Genomic DNA, 24,351 nt, shown 5'->3' on the forward strand with positions numbered 1-24,351 from the left:
ATTGTAAGTCCCTTAGGACACTCCATTATTTTGAGGTGAAGCGATTAAATGTTCTCTTTTATTTTCCAAGTTGCACTGACTGCCAAAGAAAACTTCTGAAGGTCCCCTTCAAGCCAAAATATGCTTCTTGTGTTAAATCATTCTTTCAACCACCACTATGTCTATTTTACCCATTATATAGGGTTCATATTTGATTGATAAGTAGGGGAATGATGTCAGCATTATACAAAATTTTATTGGTTCACATGTGATTTTTCTCAAGCAAAATGAGCCAGACAAAAGTAAACAGATCATACCCTATAGCAGAAAAGAAAAAAGCCATCATCTCAGCTACTGCCCTGGCAGTGAGAACCCTTCTAGATCATTCCAACTGAATGCAAGCAGACAGGGCTTCCTCCCTAGACAGGCTTACCGTCAGCTTTATTCAACCAGCACAAGTTGTGCTTCCTTCCAAGTCCACGTTATCAGCCTCACTGACTGAGATCTCCGTTTCCATGTGCTTTGTTTCAGTACTTATCACAACTCCTTACTTAAAGTTTTTGGACATTATTAAAATATTCTATGGCACCATTCAGCTACACTAAGCTGTCTGCCTAGTTAACTCCACAGGCAATTGTTATTTTTTTTCTGTTTGTGCTTTGGTTAAAAAAATATTTACTTAAAATTGGCTTTGTCATCCCCTGCTACTATGCAGAACATGAGGTCTTTTGGTAACATGTGTCATTATAGACAAATATTCTACTATAATAGGCACAGGAGATCTAGAATTGAATAATACACAGTCTATGGCATCATACGGCCCAGAGTTTAGGGAGAAGGGCAAGCAAATTATGAGTTTTAACACAATGTGATAAGTGCTATTGTTATCCTAGTTAATTTGTGCTTTCAGAGGTTAAAAGGGCCAAATATGATGGGATTTACTACTTTCTAAATGGCGTATTCCATGATAAAAAAGTTAGGTGATTTTCAGAAATTTGCTATATTGAACTAGAATTCTTATTCATTTACTCAATCAGCAAGCATTAATGGATAGCTTCTGTGAGTCAGAAACTTTTCTGGACAACTGGAGTTGAAGCGGTGAGCGAAACTGGACCTGGCCTTACTGTTATAAAGTTTAGATTTTAGAGGTAAAAATAGACAGTCAACAAATACACAAGAAAATGAATGAATCTGGGAATAAATAAATTTCATGTCATAAGTTTCCCTGAAGCTAAACGGGGCAATAGGACAGAGAGTGACTGTACAGGTTAATTCTCTATAGGGTAGTAAATGAACACTTATGTGGTGGACTGGGGTTCAGCAAATAGAAGATAAGGGGGAGAGTTTTGTAGGCTGAAGAAACTAAATATCAAAGCCTTGAGGCAGTCAAAAGTACGTTTGGGGAACAGAAAAGGTGACAGGGATGCTGGTGGGGAAGGTAAACAGAGGTCAGGCAACATATTGGTCCTGGGGAATTTGGATTTGATTCTGGGGGAGACGGGAAGATACTGGAATGCTTTATGAAGGCAAAGGATATGAGATGGTTTATGTTCTGAAAATGTCGGTTTGACTGCCATGTGAAGAGCCAATTGCTGGACTGCAAATATGGAAGCAAGGAGACAATTATAGCATGCTAGGTGAGGTATGACAGTGGCCTGATGAGCACAGAGGGGGCCATGAGCAATGGAGATGAAGTAAATAGACCAGGATATGGTTTGGTGTTAGGATATGTAGAACTTGCTAGTGGATGGAATGTGTTGGTGATGAATCAACAACAACAAAGAAAGCCATCACGTAAATATGGATCATTCTCTATATCCCTCCTCCGTTTGTTCCTTCACTCTTCATTACTGGAGATTTTCAAGTTAGGTTGGATGACAACTTTTTCTGGCTATTATACAAGTTTTTCTACCTCACTTTCTGTATTGGAGCAATTTCATCTGTAAAGAGGCATACATCAAATGATTTGTAAGTGGGACATTTTTAGAGAATATTATTCATTTAACAGAATGAACTGTTAGGGAAGAAGTGTGTATCAATGACATTCTTTCTGTAATCCAAAAGGCCAAGTCAAAAGCTTTACATTATATACCTGTAGATATCCTCTCTACTTCATGTCCCCTCTTTCAAACATACATCCCATACTTGTACATGTACGCTCTTCAACCTTCAACCTCCCTCCAGAAAAATAAAATGATCAGTAAGCACTCTGATCCAAAAGAAAGAGGCAAGGAAAAAGCATTGATTTATATTAAATCACTGAATGCAAATGTGGTGTGAGAGGATAAGAATGTTTGGCTAGAGCTACAGTATAATAAAATAAATGATATGCTAGTCATTGAAAGCTCTTGTCCATGTAAGTGAGCAGAAATATATAGTATTTACTTATTATCTCCAACCCAAGTAGTAAATTATCACTGAAATGGCAAAGGCTGAAGTGGACATAAATTTGGAGTTTGTTGTGCTGAGAAGTTTGGAGCTTGGTACATATTTCAAAAGCCTTTGGAGGCTACCGATCATCATGATATGCAGCCCAATGCTGCAGATAAAGTATAAAGGTGATTTCTAGTTTGAAACTTAACCAAGGCTCTCCTGACTTACAGTGAGAAGATTCTTTTTCTTTGGTAGAGTTTACAGATTACGTTTTCTTTCTTTTCAGTTTCAGATCTATTGCTAAAATACCAAACTATTTATATTTCACTATCCTCTGGGAAAGAGTTTAAAAATATTAATCTATCCACCATTTATTTTTATTTTGGTTACAGATTGATTGATTCAACAATTATCTATTAACTCACCGTACAGCAGACACTGTTCCAGGCACTAGAGAGTGATGAACAAAAGTGATGTAGACGCTACCTCCAGAGAGTTTATAACCTAGTGAGGGTCAGAAAGAGAATAAAACAAGTAAATATGTATGAAATCAATAAACTAAAGAAAATAGGAGTGGTAAAAGAGGAGAAAAATTTGAACTATTTTTCATGAAAGTTTGCTTAAAGTAAGTTATACATGTATACTGGAGTTATAAATTAGCTTAGTCTATTGGGCAGCTGACTTTAAAGAGAACACAGTTGTGAGTTTAATCTTTGAATAGTCTAGTTAGCATTTCACTCAGTGGTGGTTATTTGCTTGCAAACAGTTGTTTACCATAATGGCGAAAGGACACATTGTTCGCATGGATGAGTCCAGACTTATCACCACTTCTGATAAGGACATGTCAAGTATATGGCTGACTGTTGGTGGCTTAGTAGTATCATTTTACCAAGTAAAACAAGTTCTGTTTTCTTCCATTGGTACTCTATTATAGATTCAGCACTATATGTTTGCAGTCTTATATCAAGGCTGCTCTACTTATGTTCCGTGTATGTGAAAAGCAATTTGTTTTCTTTTAATGTTGGCAGTAGTTAATGGCTTCTTCCATTGTGGCAATGCCATATGGTGCCATTTTCTCATCCTTTTGCTCCCACAGCTACCTCCTGCCCCATGCAGAGTTTCTCAAAAAGCAGACTTACATAATTACCTCAGGAAGCCAGCTCCAGTAATGTCACAGAAATATAATACTCTGTTAAACTAAGACAATCTAAAGCACATGGGAATGAACAATGACTGGAAACTACATTCCCTGGTTGCTCTTCAGACTCACGGAGTTTTCAATATCTTTCTCGTGATGTTACAGAGCTTTTTTGGATAACTTGTATTTCTCTGCTCTAGTACCCTTCCCAAAGAGAGATGCGCAGAGAATCCTGATTCTTTTGCAAACATTAAAACGAAAATTTATTTTGCTGAAATATAGTACATTATATCTAGGCTGACACTGAACTGCTTTTTAAATTTTTTTAACATTTCAACCCATTTTCATGTGTGTACTATCATTCATTTATGAGCCTGTGAATTCTCTTTAGCCTTCTAATTTCTATTCTAGGGAACAAATTGCAGATCCTTTTTGTGTTAATCATCAATTATCCTATTCGATTGCCTTAAGCACTCTGCAAACTACACCTGGTGTGTGTCTTGCCAGGTTTAATTATTGAAGAGTTTTTGAAAGCACCAGGATTTCATTAGTGATCAGTATAGACTGGGCCAGTCTTCAACTACTTTGTGTTCATTATTAAAGCCTGAGGTTCCAATGTTAACTTGGAGACAGAGAACTGATGAAACTGGTTAAACAAATGTCTAATGAGGCAAGTAGATGCTGCCTCTGATTTTAACCTGCCTCTGGGCTTTGAAAAATTTAAATGGCCCCAGTGACAGGTTATCACACTACGTACTGCCACTATCCATCTAATGACTATTTCAAGCTGAGTTGAGAGGCATAAAATAATATAAGTTAGGAATTCCAGGAAATATATAGTGTTACAGGTAATTGTGCCTACCAACCATTAATATGCTGAGTCTCAATCCTACTGTTTTGACCTATCACAAAAAACAAAGATCAGAGGCAACAGAAACCTTCAGCAAAAAACCATTCATAGGGTGTGAACATTGTGAGATTCAACAATAAATGACCTGAAATTCCAACAACACAGAATGACACTCTAAAACCTTTATAACAATTACAAGGTATCTTGGGGACATAACTCCCCTAGCAAAAGGTACTCATTAGCCTCCTCATTAACATGGATAGAAGATGTAGGGGGATGTATACCACTGGAGTTAGGCCAAGAATGGGACAAGTTGGCTTTTGCTGGTTGTAGAGTGTTCAAGGAGAAGATGGTCTCTTTGGTCTAGTGTGGGTGAGTGCTACAGAAATTATTCCAAATAAGAAGTAGACACCTGGCCAGGGAGAAATTTAGCAACATAAGTAATCCCACTTCTGTTAAAGGAGAAAACTTGACCGTTGCCCTTAATTAAAGGAAGACATTGTGAATGTCTTTTTAAGTTCTCTGCTACTGGAGCTTTTGTGTCATAAATCCATGATAAGTGGTTATGTGTGTAGAGAGTTACATAATCTTATTGTATATCAGTTTCATAATCACTAAATTGAGCTGAGAGAGAAGATCTGGTGAGAATTAAGATTCTTTTCTGTTCTCAAAGTCTGTTGGTCTAGAAATCCATGGAAAAATGATAATATAAAGAGTTTTAATAATATTTTGAGATATGGTAGGTCTCCCTCAACACAGAAACAAAGAGCTTGCCTTGAAACCAGGTTTGAGCTTGTAAGTAATGTAATTTCAATAGCCATTTTTTATACTGTGTTGGTTACTACTGAAGTTAATTTGCCCCTGTTAGCTTTTGGGGATCTTTCTTGCCCAATCACTATAATTAGATGGACAAGACCTGGAGAAGAAAAAAGAAGAAGAAGAAGAAACTGGGAGAGACATGCATTTTCATCTTCATTGATTTCAATCTCTTAAGTTTGTATGAGACTATTTCCCCAAGAGTCTTACCATCAGGTGATGGGTAAGTAGATTTTTGAGTATGCAGAAAAATTAACTTAGCAAGTTCAACAAAGCAATATTTTCTTGATGTAAAAAAATATATTCAACAATAAAATTCAATTTCATACACATTTATTCAGTACCTACTAACAGCAAGGGATTATGCTAGATTCTGTTGAAAAGACTAACGCAGAAATAAGTACTTTACCTCAAGGAACTTTTAACTAGTGGAAGGTACAGAAATACAAAATAATGTAGATTGTGAGAAAAACATGTTATGTGGAAGACATTAATTGCAAATGTAAGAAATGAGCAGAATTTAAGGAAAAAAGGAGTCTTTCAGTGGCTATTGAAGGATGGATGTGATTTCAACAGGAGATTAATACACACAAAAGAGAACATCACTTTTTAGTAATGTATACATAGAGCTCAGTGTAAATAATTCAGTGTTCAAGGAGTACATTTATGCTTAAAAACTCACCAAAAATTTAAAAGGAATAGAAAAGGTTTCTTTTCAATTAGTAGTCTTGGTCTTTATTCAAGTTCAATAAAAATATTTTTTTCCTTTGATAAAAACTATGGATGGTGAAGAAACCTAGCTGAACTGTTCTGATGGAAATTCAAGCAACGAACTTGTTCTATGTCAACTCAAAACCAGAAAGTACTGATGAAGCTCTCCTAGCTCTTGGAAGTAGGTGTTTCAGAAGTGCAAGTAACGGGAGCAACCTCATTTTCTGCCAGCTGGCTTTTTGTTTTGCTTACTGTATTTATTCAGTTTCATTTTTTTAAATTAGGCTTGGATATTAATTTTCCATTAAAAGCTCTTTTCTGAGTCCCAAGGGTAGACACACATTTATAGATTATGTAAAAGTCTAGGTTTGGTTTCAGAATTGTCCTCTCCAAGGCTCCAGCACAGAAGAAAGGGGTATGTCTAAATCCAGAATCCAACACAAATAACAGGACAGATCTCAGATGGGCAACTGGCAGGGAGAATTACATGAATTCCCAGCTCCTTTCCTTTGACTTCAGCCTTCTGAAAGAAAGGCTGCCCTAACCATGGCTTGCCTCATTGCATTCAATTTTTCTTCTTTTGTCATTTATTGAAAATTATTTTCTACATATTTCCAATAACTATCTAACAGTCAGATCCTCAGTCTTCATCTTCTCAGTTACCCTGAAGCATGAAACCTATTGACCTTCCCAACCTCCTTAGTTCCTAAAACATGGAATTCTCTTTTCTCCTTTTCCTAATAACTATGGCAGATAACATTTATTGATGGGCCACACAGTTAGTAAGGGCTTTACACAGATTATCTCATTTCATCCTCATAACTCACCACAGAAGTAGATGCTATTATAATCTGCATTGTACAAAAGACAAAACAAAATAAAACATAAACCAGGAAGGGTTTGCAGACGTTAGGCAGTTTTCTGAAGGTTACCTTCTCATTACTTTCGTTCTTTTTTTCCATAAAAATGAGTGGTTTTCACAGTTTCTCTACTTTTGTTCTCTTTTTTTGTTGTTGTTCTTGCTTCTTCTGTGATTTTACCTATTCTCAAAACCTTACATAGTAACCATGGGCAAATGATTTCTGAATCAATGTCTCTAATCTCCCAAATGCCTAATATCTTCTAAGAATGCCAGCCAAGCTCAGATTTCCAAAAGTGTCATATCATTAAATCAGGAAAATAGTGGCCTTCTTTCCATATGGTAGTCAGCATGCATCCCTTCACCTTTAGGCAATAGCTCCAGATTTGAGGAAACTAACCCTGCCTCCACTGGCTACAGTCTGGTGGGATGTCAGTCAAGGTAGCCTGCCCTGTAGTGGCCAGATGTATGGTGCATGAACGCCATTTAATCCCTCTTGATCTGATTAACACAAAGTTTAGAAATAGTAGTTTATTCATTCCAAATACTTAACCTAAAAAAGACAGCACATCAAGTCATATAACCCAGACCCCTAGAGTTATACTGGTCCTTGTCTTTTCTAAGCCTAATTTTTCAGTCTCCTCTCTGAGTCTACAAACTCTCATATTTTTCTAATTCATCTCTTTCCTCTTATGCTAGCTAGAGTCAGTCTCTGTTGCTTACAAAAACAGACAAACACACACACACAACTAATATCTTCAACAATTATTTATTTAGTATCTACCATGGGAGAGGCACTCTGTTAGAGATAAGGGTGCAAAGATGAACTCTTTAGAGTTCAAATAATAAATCCTAATAATAAACAAATTTTACTTTTGTAGGAAGATAGACACACATAAAAGATGTAATTATAATACACTGTGTTGGTGCCATATCCTATAGGCAACCATGAGGCACCTCCGTAAAACTTCAACTTCCTAAGTTCCTGTCTGAGATTTAAAACTAAAACTTAAGACACACTAGCACAGGTATGCAGCCTCGTACGATAGATACAAGACATAACGGAAGACTAAAGAACATATTTATCAGAAGATGTGTTGATCAATGTCGGAAGAATAGATTCTAAAAGAAAAGGTTGGAAGTGTCCATATAAGCATTGATCAGCGGAGAGAGAATACCTTCACCAATGGGCTTCCAATAGCACAGTGAGGTGGTAAAGTTGAAGAACCTGGAGATGAAGGAAGGAAGGAAGGAAGGAAAGGAGGGAGGGAGGAAGGGAGGGAGGGGAGAAGGGAAGAAGGGAGGAAGTGGGAGAGAGAGAGAAAGAAAGAGGGGGAGAGAAAGGAGGAAGCAAGGAAGGAGGGAGGGAAGGAAAGAGGGAAGGAGGATGGGAGGGAGGAAGGAACACAGACTCCAGTTGGTCCTACCTGTGTCAGATGATCACCTGGACCAATCACTTTGTCCAGGGATTTGGGAAATCGATTGGCTAGTCTGAATAACCCTGGGGGTGGTATGGCTTTTTGATTGACAGCCCTGCCAGGAACAAATGAAGTGAAGGGGCATTTATAAAACAATAGGAAGACAAAACAAAAAAGCAATAAATACCCAGAATAATACCCTTCCAAGGGCACTAAATTGAACCTTATAATTCCCATTGTAATTTAACTTTGCCCATGGTTCTTAAGTAACCCTACCTTATGTTATTAGCCTTAGAGTACTTATCCAATCTTATTTTGTCAACTCCTTGAGTATTCTCCTCATCTTTGTGTCTTTAGCATCTTTCACAGTCCTGGAACTATGGGTGCTTGATATGTATTTGCTGGGCTGAATTATAAATAAGCCACTAGAGAATTATTTGATAAGATGAAAAAGATGATGCTTGGCTTGGTGCAGACACCACCCTTGACTATACCTATGATCACCTCGCTGTTACCACTTCCAGCCCAGGAGTGGTTGAGAATCTGGTAGATTAGTCAGCGGTAGAAGCAGACACAACAGTCTAAATACCACCATATAAGCACGTGCTAGATTGTTTACTGGCCACATATGTCTCCCATTCCTACACACATGCCCCTTTATAGTGTGACTTTACTAAGCCTTCATTAAGAAAAATTTCTACCCTTTTGAGTCTGGGCTAAAAGTGTGACTAGCTTTGAACAACACAATGTACAAGAAGTGGCAATGTGTGCGTTCCAGAGCCTAGACCTCCAGAGGGCTTGCACATTCTGTCTTTGAGTACCTAGGATGCTGCCCTGATACTACCATGCCTTGGAGGGAAGAACCACATAGAAAGACTCAGCTGTCCCAGTAGTCCCAGTTGAGCCTATTCCTTAGGCACCCCACCTGCTAATGCTCCATCATTTGTGAGTACAGGTAAGTCCAGCAGAAAAACCACTCAGTTAACTCACAAAATCATGAGAAATGATCACTGGTTATTATTTCAGACCACTAAGTTTCAGAGTAGTTTTTAACACAGCAATAGAGAACTTAAGTGGAATAAGACCAAGCTAACTTTCCCAGGTGAGCCTTGAGGAATAGTCTCTAAAATATTCTAGCTACTGATGTTACTAGTATGTTGTGCAAACAAATCCAAATGAGAATAAGCAAAGGCTATTTATTCAGAACTTTGTATAGCAAGGGAGTCAGCCACCATCACTTGCGGTTCGGCAGAATCAAAGGCAGGCAGAGGAGCGGGGAAGCTCTATAGTGGAAAGGTATGTGCTGATTGGAAGCTGTTGACATTGGGAAGCTGTATACAGGTAACTAGGATCCAGGCAATCTATGTGATTGGTTAAAGGTACATAATTGGCTATCTCCTTTTGGTCCTAAGTTGAGGTGAGGATAAAAATTAGGGAATTGATAAAAATTTGTGGTCCATTTGAGCCAACAGTTATAGGAGTTCTTGTTTGGCTTCCTGGACTGGTTACTATAAATAGTACATTGAGCTGGTTGCAATAGATTGTGGGCCAGAGGTCTGTTTTTATAGATGGTCTAATTATTATCCATTTGGAATATTCAGTTCCTCCTCCAGAACAGGAGGCCCAGGCTGAGTTTAACCAAGATCAACTAAACTGTAGGACAAAGACCTTTGTAAAGAATTTTTTAAGAGGAAAAGATATGGGTAAACGGAGCTTGGGGTATGAATCCCCTGAGGGTAAAGGGGTCCCCGTATTTCATGGGAAAAGCAGTTAAGACAAATCCTCTAAGCTCAATGCTATCAAAAGTCAGCAGAGCAAGAGTAAAAGGTATTGCTGTCCATCTTATAAAGCTGTCAAAGCCCCAAGGCAGTGTCACCAAGAAGTCTCTTTCTAAATGAAGACTCCTAGAATGAGAATAACTCATTAATTCATTTACCTCTATGATCATAAACCAGTTTATTAATTTATTAAGAAAGAAAAGAGCTCAATAAGGGAATGAAACTTGTGACAAACAAGTTTTGATGATTTCCACAGTATTGAAAAATGAAATACTCCTCTTATTTCACTTAGCAAAATCCTATCAAGCACCTGACACGTGTAAATCACTATTTATCAGTGAGAGGGCAAAATGGACAAGCTGTGGCTTTTCTTCCCAAGGAATTGGTAGCCTAGCAGGTTCACGGACACTAAAGCATGCATATCCACCCCGAGGATATCATGTAAAGGTGCTAAGTGTGGTAATAGCAATAGGCTGTGGGAGTATGAAAGACCAGAAAGTTCTCTTCTATACTTAAAGGATGGGGAATGATGTCATAGAGTATGTGCTGGTGAAGGAGAGGCTTGAAGGAGGATAGCATTCATATCTTAAAAAATTAAGCTGTGGGCAAGTTCAAGAGGAAGAAAGGGTCCTTGGGATCCTGAAACAAATGAGTAAAGCTGCAGGATAAAGACTATTTGTCTGAAGAGTAGAATTTGATTAAAGAACAACAACCCAAAAAAAGTGAGGAAGGAAATTTTCATCCAGAAGGTGGAGGATCTTGAATGCTTACATAAGAAATTTGACATTTATTCTATAGGATAAGATTCATGAAACTTTCGAGCAGCAGAATGACCTATTCAGAGCATCACTCTCAAATGAGTAATCCAGCAGTGGATTTTTCAATGAAGAAATAAGTTTGGATACAAAGGTACCAGATTGAAAACCACTGGCAAGATCTAATTGGAGCATCAGGATGAAAGTGAGGGGGCGAAATAGATTGCCCCAAATTTATTTATAAGTATATGACTAGATGGGGGCTGGGAATTGAAAAGAGAAAAGGAGAAAAAAGAAAAGGAAGTATTCTAAATATAAAATTAGAATACTAAAATTTGCCTATTGCTAACTCTACAAAAGAGTTATCACCCTGTACAATTTCAAATGCCCACTTTACCCTGTGAAATCATAAAGGGGCACACAGAAATACATTTTAAAATGACATATGACCATATGATTTATCATCATACTTGGAAATTAGGACTCAGATTCGATTTTTTTCCTTACCATTGCTATTTCTTTGAAGAGCTTCCCATAACCCAAATGTTCTCTCAGTGTTTCAATGTATTTATGAAATGGTGATGATTTTGGCCACTGTCTCACAGATTTAGAGAAGAAACAAATTGAATTCATTTCTGCAATGCACATTGAGAATTTCAGTGGTTTTCTTTTATTTCAGGAAAAATATATGCTTTTAAAATACTCATCACAGCCAAGGTTAGGCAACTGAAATTGCCTTCTGCTCTATAGAGACTGCATAATACGAACTGGAGGAAAAAAATGATCCTGAAACATGAGGTTTCATATTAAAAAAGGAAAAAAAAATCTAGAACATAAATTGTAGTTTTCTTGCAGAATATATAACAGCTCACTTGTGGTGCTCCTGTCTCTTGCTGAACGGGGCCAATGGAAAATATTTCTCGATTCAGCATTTTGTTTGATCCCTTACTACACAGTGATTGATCACAGCAATTTCTTTCACATAAACAGAATCCTCCAGATAAGCTTGTTGGAGACACTCAGGGCTATGAATACACTGCAGACCCAAAACTAATATTTTGCTTGCAGTGTTTAAACTCAGTGCCAATAGGGCTCAAACTACTTGTATCATAAAAGCAAAACTCTTTTAAGCATCCTGATTTAATCAGGTTCTAGGAAAAGGGCACTGCCTAAACATGCTTCTCCTGTAGTGGGGTATCTGTCTTTTCACTAGAGCCCCAACGTACAAGCAACAAAACATATGGTGTAACGCTGGCAGCATCTTTAATCATTAGGAAACGATCCAGCAAGTACTCAGCTATCTCATTTTGGAGAGCAGAAAGCTGTATCGGGAAGGAAGAGGAATGGAGGACAGCATTTCCTGTGATCCTGTACATTTTCTCATATTGATGATGGTCATTTCTGCCACTGGAGCAGCCAGAATTGTAATTTGAGAGGAGTGTCATTTTCTGCAGATCCAAGCTTTGTGTAATCCTCCCATTTAAATGACGTGATCCTGCAGGCTGAGGATTTCATGGCCCACAATTTGTCACTTCTCCACCGCCTGAGAGTGAAACAGTAACTAAATGACAATCAATAGACTGATTTTATTATGTCTGCCTGTTCACCTTGTTTGAACCAATTTTTAGTTTGTTAATTATGTTTTAATATGCCACCAAACATAGAGGTGATCATGATTTTCCAACAAAAGGAAAGAGATCATCAAATGAGGAGAGGTTCAATTAAAATGGACAGAAATCTATAACCGCCCCCCCTCCACTACCATAGTACAATATCTGTATGAGAAATAGACTATTTGCATTTAAAAAATCTTTTGAACTCAACTGATGGATTTCTTTTACTTATTATAGTCAGGTTTTATTTTTCATCTAGATTTAAATGACTAAAATCTTTTAAATACCTACATAGATGTAAAGAATATATTTTTGCACTTTTGATGTAGATAAATAACTTTTAGAAGTATGGAGCAAATAGATACTATCCCTTGAGTTAAGTGTTTGGAGCCATGCCTGGTAAGATACCCCCTTTTCTATTTAATAATCTGTAAGAAAGTTTGGAAAGAAAGATTTTACAGTTTTAGAACATCAGAGTTTTGGGACAAGGACAGGTATTTAATATAAACAGACTTTAGGAAAATCCTGGGACCCAAAAGTGAATGCCATTTTCAAGATGTAGCAATGATGTAAATCTGGGTGTGGGTAACTGGAGTCACCTGGAATGAATGCTGCGTTTAGTACTCTGAATTCTCCATTGTAAACATTAATAGGTAGTGGCCTTGGAAGATGGACTCACCGTGATGTGTCCTCTTTGAAACTCTTTCCTCTTCTCTTGGCATCTGGACTTCAACGTTTTTACGGTGATTTTAACATTCTTCATCCAAACTGAAAGGCTTCTGAGAATGAAAGGGGGGTTTATTAATAGATACATGAGGAATATTGACAAAAACCAGGGTCGTCCTACAAACTGACATGTATGGTCAACCTCAACATCTGACCTCTGGACTCTTAGGTGGTGTGGTATGAAAATTCCTCTTATATCCCTTCATAAATATGTAATTATGAAGAGATTATGTAATTGTTGGAAAGAATGTTTGCATACATAGCATAAAGTAGGAGAGGTGAGACAGGAGAAAAGAGAAGGTGAAGAAAGTAGCATGAGAAATCCTTTGCATAAAGATGCCATCTAGATGTTATCACCTTGATGATAACATATTAATACTTTCCTAAAACTGGATAAATTTAATCACCCTTTATAGAGAATTCATCTCTCCCCATTGTTTTTGGTTCTGTGCACCATTTTCTCAGGATACTTTTTAATTTCTTCCTAAATTTCAAATGATGAAATGAGGCAAAAATATGGTCTGACTTTGGCTCACCCAATTATTAGGATTGTTGGTATTGTTTTTGACATAGGCTTGTTTTGTGTTCACCCCCATGAGTAGTTCTACCTCTGGATCCAATTCAAATGCTAGTTAAATAATTTTAATATCTTCCTTTGTCCCTCCAAGAGCAAATCTGTGATGGAGTTGATGAAGCAAGATGGTTATCTTGCCCTAAACTAGGTATAAGAGTGATAGGTTCTAGGTAGGCTCTTCCAGTTAGTCAGTGGACTAGAGAGAGCTGACTCTCTCTGCTCTGTAGGTTCCACTTCTGAGGAAGGTGATTACTGGATATCTGTGGCCCCTATTTACAGAAAATTGCTTCTATAAAATAAAAGAATACAAAAACAAAATGTGTCAGAACAAGCACCCCTGGCCTATTCATGTCCTCAATGTTATGCTTATTTCAAATATATAATTAAAGCTATTTTTTTCTTCTTTTGAGGAAATGTTTACTATTAAAAGCTCTAAATTTGTTGTTATAGTTTAAGCTAGAAAAGGTTAATGAACTATTCATGGAGCAAGAACATTTTCATCATTTTCATAATGTTACTATTCCCTTAAAATATTTTAAACCTTACAAGTGATGCACCCATTTTTCCTTTCCCTTCCCATCTTCTTTTTTTTTTTTGCAAGAACAATTGTATTTGCTTCCATTCTTTATTTTCTTCTTCCTCCTTTCATTTAACAAATATTTATATAGTGTTTTCTGTATTCCAGGCACTATTCTTGGCACTTGGGATATACTAGAGGAAAATACTGACATAAATCTCTGTCCTTGAGGAGCTGATATTCTAGTGGAAAGAGAAATAATTTAAATGGAATAAATACTCAGGTTAGGGAATTAATGTCATGGAAAAAAAAAAGGGCTGGAAGTACTGGGTCAAGATAGGGGAGTATGGATATGAATTTTAAATGAGATAAGCCTTATTGAGAAAGTGATATTTGAGCTACATGGTATTGTATAAACAACACTGGGAGTTATTTTTTTTAATAAGTTGTATTATTTCATATAAAGATTAAACTCTGTAGCACTTCGGCATGCTTGATATAATAAAATAATAAAATAAAAAATATAATATTGCGTGCTCTGATAATGACTTAGTATAGGTCATTTCATTTAACCTTCATGACAACTCTATGCAACAGGTGCTACTATTATCTCTCCTTGGGGAAAGTTAGACCAACAATGATCAATTTGCTCTGGCACACAGCTAGTAAGTGGCGAGGTTGGCATTGATACCCAGGTAGTCTGATTCCAGATTCCATTACCTAAACCACTAGTCATATTCTCTTGAATTCTTTCACACCAAAGAAAATGTTGCTCTTTTTCTTGATGGCTCCTCATTGGTCTCAATAATAATTTGCACTACATAAGGCAGTTGAGAGGGAGGAGGACAACTCTTAACTTTCCAATAGAAATGTTGGTGGTTGGTGAAATGAGTTAGGCATGTGGAATAAAGAAGGCATGAGACTCTCTCTTCCCACTAAAAATGGGTTATGGGTGATGAGGTGCTTCTTAGGAGAGCATGCATGATTAGTATGAATGGGAATTTAAATGTATATATCAAAGGGAGGAAACATCACGTTGAATTTTAAAGATTGCAAATAAATATAGTTGAATCTGTTATACGTATTCATATTAGCAATAACTACTTCAAAATTAATGTCGACTAATGCTAAGATTGGTGGATGATGTCTCTGAAGCTTTACTGCAGGCTATTCTCACAGAAATTCATTAATGCCTTTATGGTTAATTTCCTGAGGCTTAGTTTTTGGTCTTTCCTGATGAGCTATTAACCTCTCTTTTTAAAAAAGAGATTTATTTGAAAAAAAGAAAAAGAAAAGTCTCGTTCAATCCAATACATAGATTTTTCTTTAAGATAGGCTGAGGCATTGCATAAAAACTGGAAAGACTGCAGAGGTCTGGGTAACACTTGAGTATCTGTGGAAGTTTTTTTCTTCTTGAACTTGACCTCTTCCTCTTCAGAACACTCTAAGTAAGGATGTTAATATCATCTCCAAAATATATTTTATTGCTTCAAATATTGAGAAGACTGTTAATCTTCTACTTACAAAATCTCCAAAGGCGGAAAATAATTGGAGAATTTGGTACTCAACAATTTTAAGCTCTAATTTAACTACTCATCCCTTTCTGATATTAAGGGTTATATCAAAATTAAAGATTAGAATTTTTAAAAAGAGAAAGACAACTGTCTTGTGCTGTGGTTATTCTTTCCTCCTCTCTCTGAAAGATGGCAATGTTCCTTAAAGAGCAATACAGAAGTATCATCTTTAGTTTAACTTTTCTTTGCTTTTGGTAACAACATTTGTTTTTTTAATCCAAATTTGAATATTTCCCCCAAAATAGTGTTCAGTGATATTTCTAATCAATCAAATCTCTCAACTTTCCTCCTCTTTGCATAAAAAGTCTTAAAGCTTTTCTTCATCCTCTTCTATTACCTCTGTGTCTGAAGAGAAGATTATGTTTGCATCTTTATAGATATTAGATTTAAATCCTATTAATTGTCTTTGAGGGTTTGTTATATATCTATAAACTGGACTGCATACTGAATTCTTCTAGCTTCCTCAAATATCTGGCTACGAATCTCCAAACTAACATTTCCAATTTTCTCCCAACTTTCTGATTTGGGATCACTAAGAACAAAGACTATCCTTGAATCTTTCTGGAAGGGACTATACCAGATCCTCTACACTACCAGATGGCAGCCAAACTGCAGGAACCTGAATCTTGGGTCCATATAGCCCAATTAAAAAGGGCTCCCTCAGGCCCTAGGAACTGCTCACCAGCTGGAGACCATAAGATCAAACTAACTACGAAAAGAGGTAGCCGACATCGAGGTAAACTGCTTCCTCTAAATTTGTCAGATCAAGAGGATCAAGAATGTTTCTTTCCTTTCCTCCTTCCTTCACTGACCATTCTTTTGCTAATTCTTATATCACGAAGGCATTTACAATTCTTTTGTCCACCTTTTGCCTTGTTCTGGCTTGGAAAGATAATGCCAATGCTCATATATCTCATATTACTCATTGTTGGGTAATACAACCGCCAAACAACTGTTGGATTTACCACAATGCCAGTGATCATAAAGTTCTGCTCATCACAAACTTTTTCCTGATTTCCGATGCCTCAATTTCTCTGGAGAAACACATCCTCTCTATATTGTGTCAGACTCCCCAACCCTGGGGGTCCATTTTCCTGTCTCTGGTTAACAACTCCAAATCTGCAGAAACTTACATCCAGGCTCTATACAAAGAAAGGGACACAAGGCAAGGGTAACCAGAATAAAACCTCCTGTGTGGTCTACAGATCTTTACATTTTACTGTCCCCCATGGCTGTCACCTTTCCAGTTCTGAGCCACTCACTCAAACTGGAGTTACCAGGAGTCATTCGTGATTCAAAATTTGCCTCCTTTGGCAGATCCCTACTGCCCTGGTTAGGAGTAAGTACAAATGAGACTATGATCAGGAATCTTGCCTTAGCTCTTGAAGATATTGCAGAATGTGCTGCTAAAGCAATAGCTGCCCAACAAAATCCCTAGACTGTCTGGCCAAAGTTGTTTTTGATACTAGGATAGGCTTGATTATCTTTTAGCTGAGCAAAGAGGTGCTAGTGCTGTGGCCAACACCACATGCTGCTCTTGGATAGACACTTCTGGGGAAGTTGATTCTTAGCTACATAAGGTCACTGAACAAGCCACTTGGCTTAAGAAAGTGACTCCTTCAACAGAGCACTTTCTCTGATATATTTGATTCTGATTGGTTTGGGTCTTGGGGGCCATGCTCCAAAATGCACTCCAGACATTGAGAATTATCCTGTTTATAATAATCATAGTAGTGTCCCTTATGGGATGCATTCTCTCAAAAGCTTTAAATGCATGTTCCAAGCTGGTAGCCACCAAGAAAATAATCTCACTAAGAACAGGACATCCGAAAAGAAATGACAAGAATGACTGGCTTAAATGCGAGCCCAAAGTTGTGACCCATGAATACCACAGAAAGGATCAGCAGAAAACTGCAGGAACTTCAAGGTGATAACTGGGAGCAATGCTAATGCCTTAAACTTTGATCACATCTCTCAGGCTGAGAGTCTGATGAAAAGGAGGGGATTGCTGAAAACAAGACAATAGGCCCCAAATGGAGTCACGCTAAATCCCATGTCACCAATCTCAGACTGAATTACAGTTTCAGCCTCTTCTAGAGAAGAATCTTAAACCAAACAGGAATCACTTGGCCAGCATTAGTGAGTTAATCTGCCTGATAGTCCCCCGCCACCCCTAAAGGAAGGTGACCTTACCACAACGAATCCACTTTTTGCTGGCATAAATTCCTTGCTCCCACTATCTTCTACCTATAAAAGTCTTTCTCTGTGTACAGCTCCCTGGATCTCCTTTTTATCTGCTTGATAGGATGCTGCCTGAATCACTGAATAAAGCCAACACAATCTTGAAAATATACTCAGTTGAATTTTGTTTTTTAACAGTATTTTCCCTCTTGGCAGGCAGATGCCATGTGGCGAGGAAGCCCAAGTTACCACATGCAAAGGCTAAGTGAAAATAAGTGATGACTTGTCACCCCCCCCCAGTGGTTCCAGCCACTTAGCTAAGGCACCACATATGTGAATGTAGCAGTATGTCAGACATTCCAGGCTCAGAAGACATAATGTGGAGCAGAAAGACTGTCCCAATGAGGCAGCACTAATTGCCCAATTATGAGATATAATATTGTTGATTCGATTCATGAAGGTTTGCGGTAGATTTTTGCACAGCATTTCGTAACACACACAGCTTCTAATGTGTTTAGGCAACTCACCTCAACTCACTGATCCATCCTAATTTATAAAATGAGACAACTGAGGTAACTAATTTCAAAGACCACTCCCTGCAAAATTCTGGCCATCCATGATTTTTACATATGCAAGTATTCTTACTGATAGAGGTGAGAACATGAGTTAAAAAATCTTGGCACCTCCATTATTTACTTTGTGAATCTTGTCCTCGCTTACTGGCATTTCTGCTTTAATTAAAGATAATCTAGAACAAAAACTAGATTAAAGGAGATAAAAAGTGTTAAACGTGATTCTGGAACATAATAAGTACACCAGCAATGTTACCTTTTATTATTAATGGAAAAATCAGGAGAACCTAGAGCCTAATCCCAGAGTTATTCACTCTAACCTTCACCAACAGTGGAAGAGAAAGTGCAGTTTATGAGTTTTAAAGATAATTTGTGTAGATGTTTTTGAACTTGGTAAAAGCTCTGTGTTTCCAACCTTAAAAACCTGAAAATTAATAATCTTCACACTTCTCTGCAAAAATCAATAAAAAGTAATGTACAGAAGCATCACATCTCTATTCCTTTAAAAATTATCTTTACTGGAAAATCAGAGCAGAATATCATGAGTAATTAAACTTAAACTCTGCCTGAAAGCATGTTAATAAAAACTGTGTTTAGTATTGTTAGTATTGTTACAAAAAAAATTTAGAACTATCCAGAAGAAAGAAGACAAAAATGAAAAAAACAGAGTTAAATAAATAAATAACCCAAAATAAGAAAGAAAAGCATGTCTGGAAATAAACTGAACAAAAAAGTTAAAGGACAAACACAAGAGGAGGAAAAGACTTACAATAACAAACCCAAAACAAATAAGAAAATGGTAATAGGAACATACATATTGATAACTACCTTAAATGTAAATGGATTAAATGCTCCAACCAAAAGACATAGAAGGCTGAATGGATACAAAAACAAGACCCGTACATATGCTCTCTGCAAGAGACCACTTCAGACCTAGGGACACATACAGACTGAAAGTGAGGGGATGGATAAAGATATTCCATGAAATGGAAAACAAAAGAAAGCTGGAGTAGCAATTCTCATATCAGAGAAGATTGACTTTAAAATAAAGACTATTATAAGAGACAAGGAAGGACACTACCTAATGATCAAGAGCTCAATCCAAGAAGATATAACAATAGTAAATATTTATGCACCCAACATAGGAGCACCTCAATACATAAGGCAAATGCTAATAGCCATAAAGGGGGAAATCGACAGTAACACAATCATAGTAACACCCCACTTTCACCAATGGACAGATCATCCAAAATGAAAATAAATAAGGAAACACAAGCTTTAAATGATACATTAAAAAAGATGGACTTAATTGATATTTATAGGACGTTCCATTCAAAAACAACAGAATACACATTCTTCTCAAGTGCTCATGGAACATTCTCCAGGATAGATCATATCTTGGGTGACAAATCAAGCCTTGGTAAATTTAAGAAAATTGAAATCATATCAAGTATCTTTTCCAACCACAACACTATGAGACTAGATATCAATTACAGGAAAAAAAATTGTAAAAAAATCAAACACATGGAAGGTAAACACTACATTACTAAATAACCAAGAGATTACGAAGAAATAAAAGAGAAAATCAAAAACTACCTAGAAACAAATAACAATGAAAACACAATGACCCAAGACCTATCGGATACAGCAAAAGCAGTTCTAAGAGGGAAGTTTATAGTATTACAATCCTACCTCAAGAAACAAGAAACATCTCAAATAAAATACCTAACCTTATACCCAAAGCAATTAGAGAAAGAAGAACAAAAAAACCCCAAAGTTAGCAGAAGGAAAGAAATCATAAATATCAAAGCAGAAATAAATGAAAAAGAAATGAAGGAAATGATAGCAAAGATCAATAAAACTAAAAGTTTGTTCTTTGAGAAGATACACAAAATTGATAAACCATTAGCCAGACTCATCAAGAAAAAAAAGGAAGACTCAAATCAATAGAATTAGAAATGAAAAAGGAGAAGTAATAACTGACATTGCAGAAATACAAAGGACCTTGAGAGATTACTACAAGCAACTATATGCCAATAAAATGGACAACCTGGATGAAATGGACAAATTCTTAGAAAGGCACAACCTTCCAAGCCTGAACCAGGAAGAAATAGAAAATGTAAACAGACCAATTACAAGCACTGAAATTGAAATTGTGATTAAAAATCTTCCAACAAACAAAAGCCCAGGACCAAATGGCTTCACAGGCAAATCTTATCAAACATTTAGAGAAGAGCTAACACCTATCCTTCTCAAACTCTTCCAAAATATAGCAGAGGGAGGAACACTCCCAAACTCATTCTACAAGGCCACCACCACGCTGGTATCAAAACCGGACAAAGATGCCACAAAAAGAAAACTACAGGCCAATATCATGGATGAACATACATGCAAAAATCCTCAACAAAATACTAGAAAACAGAATCCAACAGCACATTAAAAGGATCATACAGCATGATCAAGTGGGGTTTATCCCAGGAATGCAAGGATTCTTCAATTTATGCAAATCAATCAATGTGATATACCATATTAACAAATTGAAGGAGAAAAACCACATGATCATCTCAATAGATGCAGAAAAAGCTATGAACAAAATTCAACACCCATTTATGATAAAAACCCTCCAGAAAGTAGGCATAGAGTGAACTTACCTCAACATAATGAATGCCATATATTACAGACCTACAGCCAACATTGTTCTCAACAGTGAAAAAATGAAACCATTTCCACTAAGATCAGGAACAATGCAAGGCTGCCCACTCTCACCACTATTATTCAACAAAGTTCTGGAAGTTTTAGCCACAGCAGTCAGAGAAGAAAAATAAATAAAAGGAATCCAAATTGGAAAAGAAGAAGTACAACTGTCACTGTTTGCAGATGACATGATACTATACATAGAGAATCCTAAAGATGCTACCAGAAAACTACTAGAGCTAGTCAATGAATCTGGTAAAATAGCAGGATACAAAATTAATGCACAGAAATCTCTTGCATTCCTATACACTAATGATGAAACATCTGAAAGAGAAATAAAGGAAACACTCCCATTTACCACTGCAACAAAAAGAATAAAATACCTAGGAATAAATCTACCTAAGGAGACAAAAGACCTGTATGCAGAAAACTATAAGACACTGATGAAAGAAATTAAAGATGATACAAATAGATGGAGAGATATACCATGTTCTTGGATTGGAAGAATCAACATTGTGAAAATGACTCTACTACCCAAAGCAATCTACAGATTCAATGCAATCCCTATCAAAGTACCACTGGCATTTTTCACAGAACTAGAACAAAAAAATTCACAATTTGTATGGAAACACAAAAGACCCTGAATAGCCAAAGCAATCCTGAGAAACAAAAACAGCTGGAGGAATCAGGCTCCCTGACTTCAGACTATACTACAAAGCTACAGTATGCTACTGACACAAAAACAGAAATATAGATCAATGGAACAGGATAGAAAGCCCAGAGATAAACCCACACACATATGGTCACCTTATCTTTGATAAAGGAGGCAAGAATATACAATGGAGAAAAGAGAGCCTCTTCAATAGGTGGTGCTGGGAAAACTGGACAGCTACATGTAAAAGAATGAAATTAGAACACTCCCTCACACCAACCACAAAAATAAACTCATAATGGATTAAAGACCTAAATGAAAGGCCAGACACTATAAAACTCTTAGAGGAAAACATAGGCAGAACACTCTATGAGATAAATCACAGCAAGATTCTTTTTGACCCATCTCCTAGAATAATGGAAATAAAAACAAAAATAAACAAATGGGACCTAATGAAATTTAAAAGCTTTTGCACAGCAAAGGAAACCATAAACAGGACGAAAAGACAGGCCTCAGAATGGGAGAAAATATTTGCAAAGGAAGCAACTGACAAAGGATTAATCTCTAAACTATACAAGCAGTTCATGCAGTCAATACCAAAAAAACAAACAGCCCAATCCAAAAATAGGCGGAACACCTAAACATACATTTCTCCAAAGAAGATATACAGATTGACAACAAACACATGAAAGGATGTTCAACATCACTAATCATTAGAGAAGTGCAAATCAAAACCACAGTGAGGTATCACCTCACACCGGTCAGAATGGCCACCATTAAAAAATCTACAAACAATAAATGCTGGAGAGGGTGTGGAGAAAAGGGAATCCTCCTACACTGTTGGTGGGAATATAAATGATACAGCCACTATGGAGAACAGTATGAAGGTTCCTCAAAAATCTAAAAATAGAACTACCATACGACCCAGCAATCCCACTACTGGGCATATACCCTGAGAAACCCATAATTCAAAAAGAGTCAGGTACCACAATGTTCATTGCAGCTCTATTTACAATAGCCAGGATATGGAAACAACCTTACTGTCCATCAGCAGATGAATGGATAAAGAAGATGTGGCACATATATACAGTGGAATATTACTCAGCCATAAAAAATGAAATTGAGTTATTTGTAGTGAGGTGGATGGACTTAGATTCTGTCATACAGAGTGAAGTAAGTCAAAAAGAGACAAACAAATACCAGATGCTAATACATATATATGGAATCTAAAAAAATCAATAAATAAATGGTGCTGAAAAACCTAGGGGCAGGACACAAAATAGACGCAGACATAGAGAACGGACCTGAGGACACAGGGAGGGGGAAGGGTAAGCTGGGACGAAGTGAGAGAGTGACATGGACATATATACAGTACCAAATGTAAAATAGATAGCTAGTGGGAAGCAGCTGCATAGCACAGGGAGATCAACTCGGCGCTTTGTGACCATCTAGAGGGGTGGGATAGGGAGGGTGGGAGGGAAGGAGACGCAAGAGGGAAGAGATATGGGGACATATGTATATGTATAACTGATTCACTTTGTTATACAGCAGAAACTAACACACCATTGTAAAGCAATTATACTCCAATAAAGATGTTAAAATAGATAACTAAAAAAAGAATAGAATTACCAGTGATCCAGCAATTCTACTTCTGGGTATTTACCCAAAAGAGGTGAAAGAAGGGTCTTGAAGAGATACTTGTACAACCATATTCATAGCAGCATGAAAAAAAAAAAAAAAGTAAAAAGACATATGGCTCTGCACTCTCTCACAGACTCACAAAATTCATTTCTTCTTATAGATACAACTTGTTATATGGTGAACCCTGACACAATTACTCTTTGTATCCAGAGTTGCTTACTTCAAAATAATATGATTTCCAAATGATAAAGTTCCTGACCTCAAGGTGAGCCCAGTCTGATATTGCTATGCCACCTCAAACTAGTCAAATTTACAACTCAGATGTAAAAAGTTAACCACAAAATCAGAGAAACTCCTTATAGGCCCCAAGGTTAAGCATCAAAGGCAGAACTTCAATTAAAATGTTATTAGGACTTTGAGATATCATACAATCTGGAACACTTTCTAGTTTCAGAAAAGAGTCTAAACATGAAAGCTAAAAATCTTCCCTTGCATCAGCACATTAACAAAATAAAAAATCAACAAATAAAATCAATTGTTTATTCATTTATTAAGCAGAGATTTGTAGTTTTGCAGATCACATACAAGTCAGTCTGTGAAGAACTGTGGAGATAAAGGGGAAAAAATGACTTTAATTTTAAACTCAAGAAGCTAATAATTTTGAAAGGGAGCTAAAACATATCCAGATATCAATGGTTATAGGTAGAATGTAAAAAAAATTCTGGAAGAGTGATGCACATAACATGAGACAGCTGTTTAAGTGAGGAAAAACTCCTCCTCCTTTTAGGGATGGTAATGCTCTTAAGAACTTTTATAAAACATCTGACATTTGCCTTAGACTGAATATACGCACTCTATACAGACACACTGGTACACATACATTTATTTATTTCAGTCACTCCAGAGATTTTTGTGCACACTATAAAACAA

Source organism: Delphinus delphis, chromosome 10, assembly GCF_949987515.2.
Source record: "Delphinus delphis chromosome 10, mDelDel1.2, whole genome shotgun sequence".
NCBI classification, from domain to species: Eukaryota; Metazoa; Chordata; class Mammalia; order Artiodactyla; family Delphinidae; genus Delphinus; species Delphinus delphis.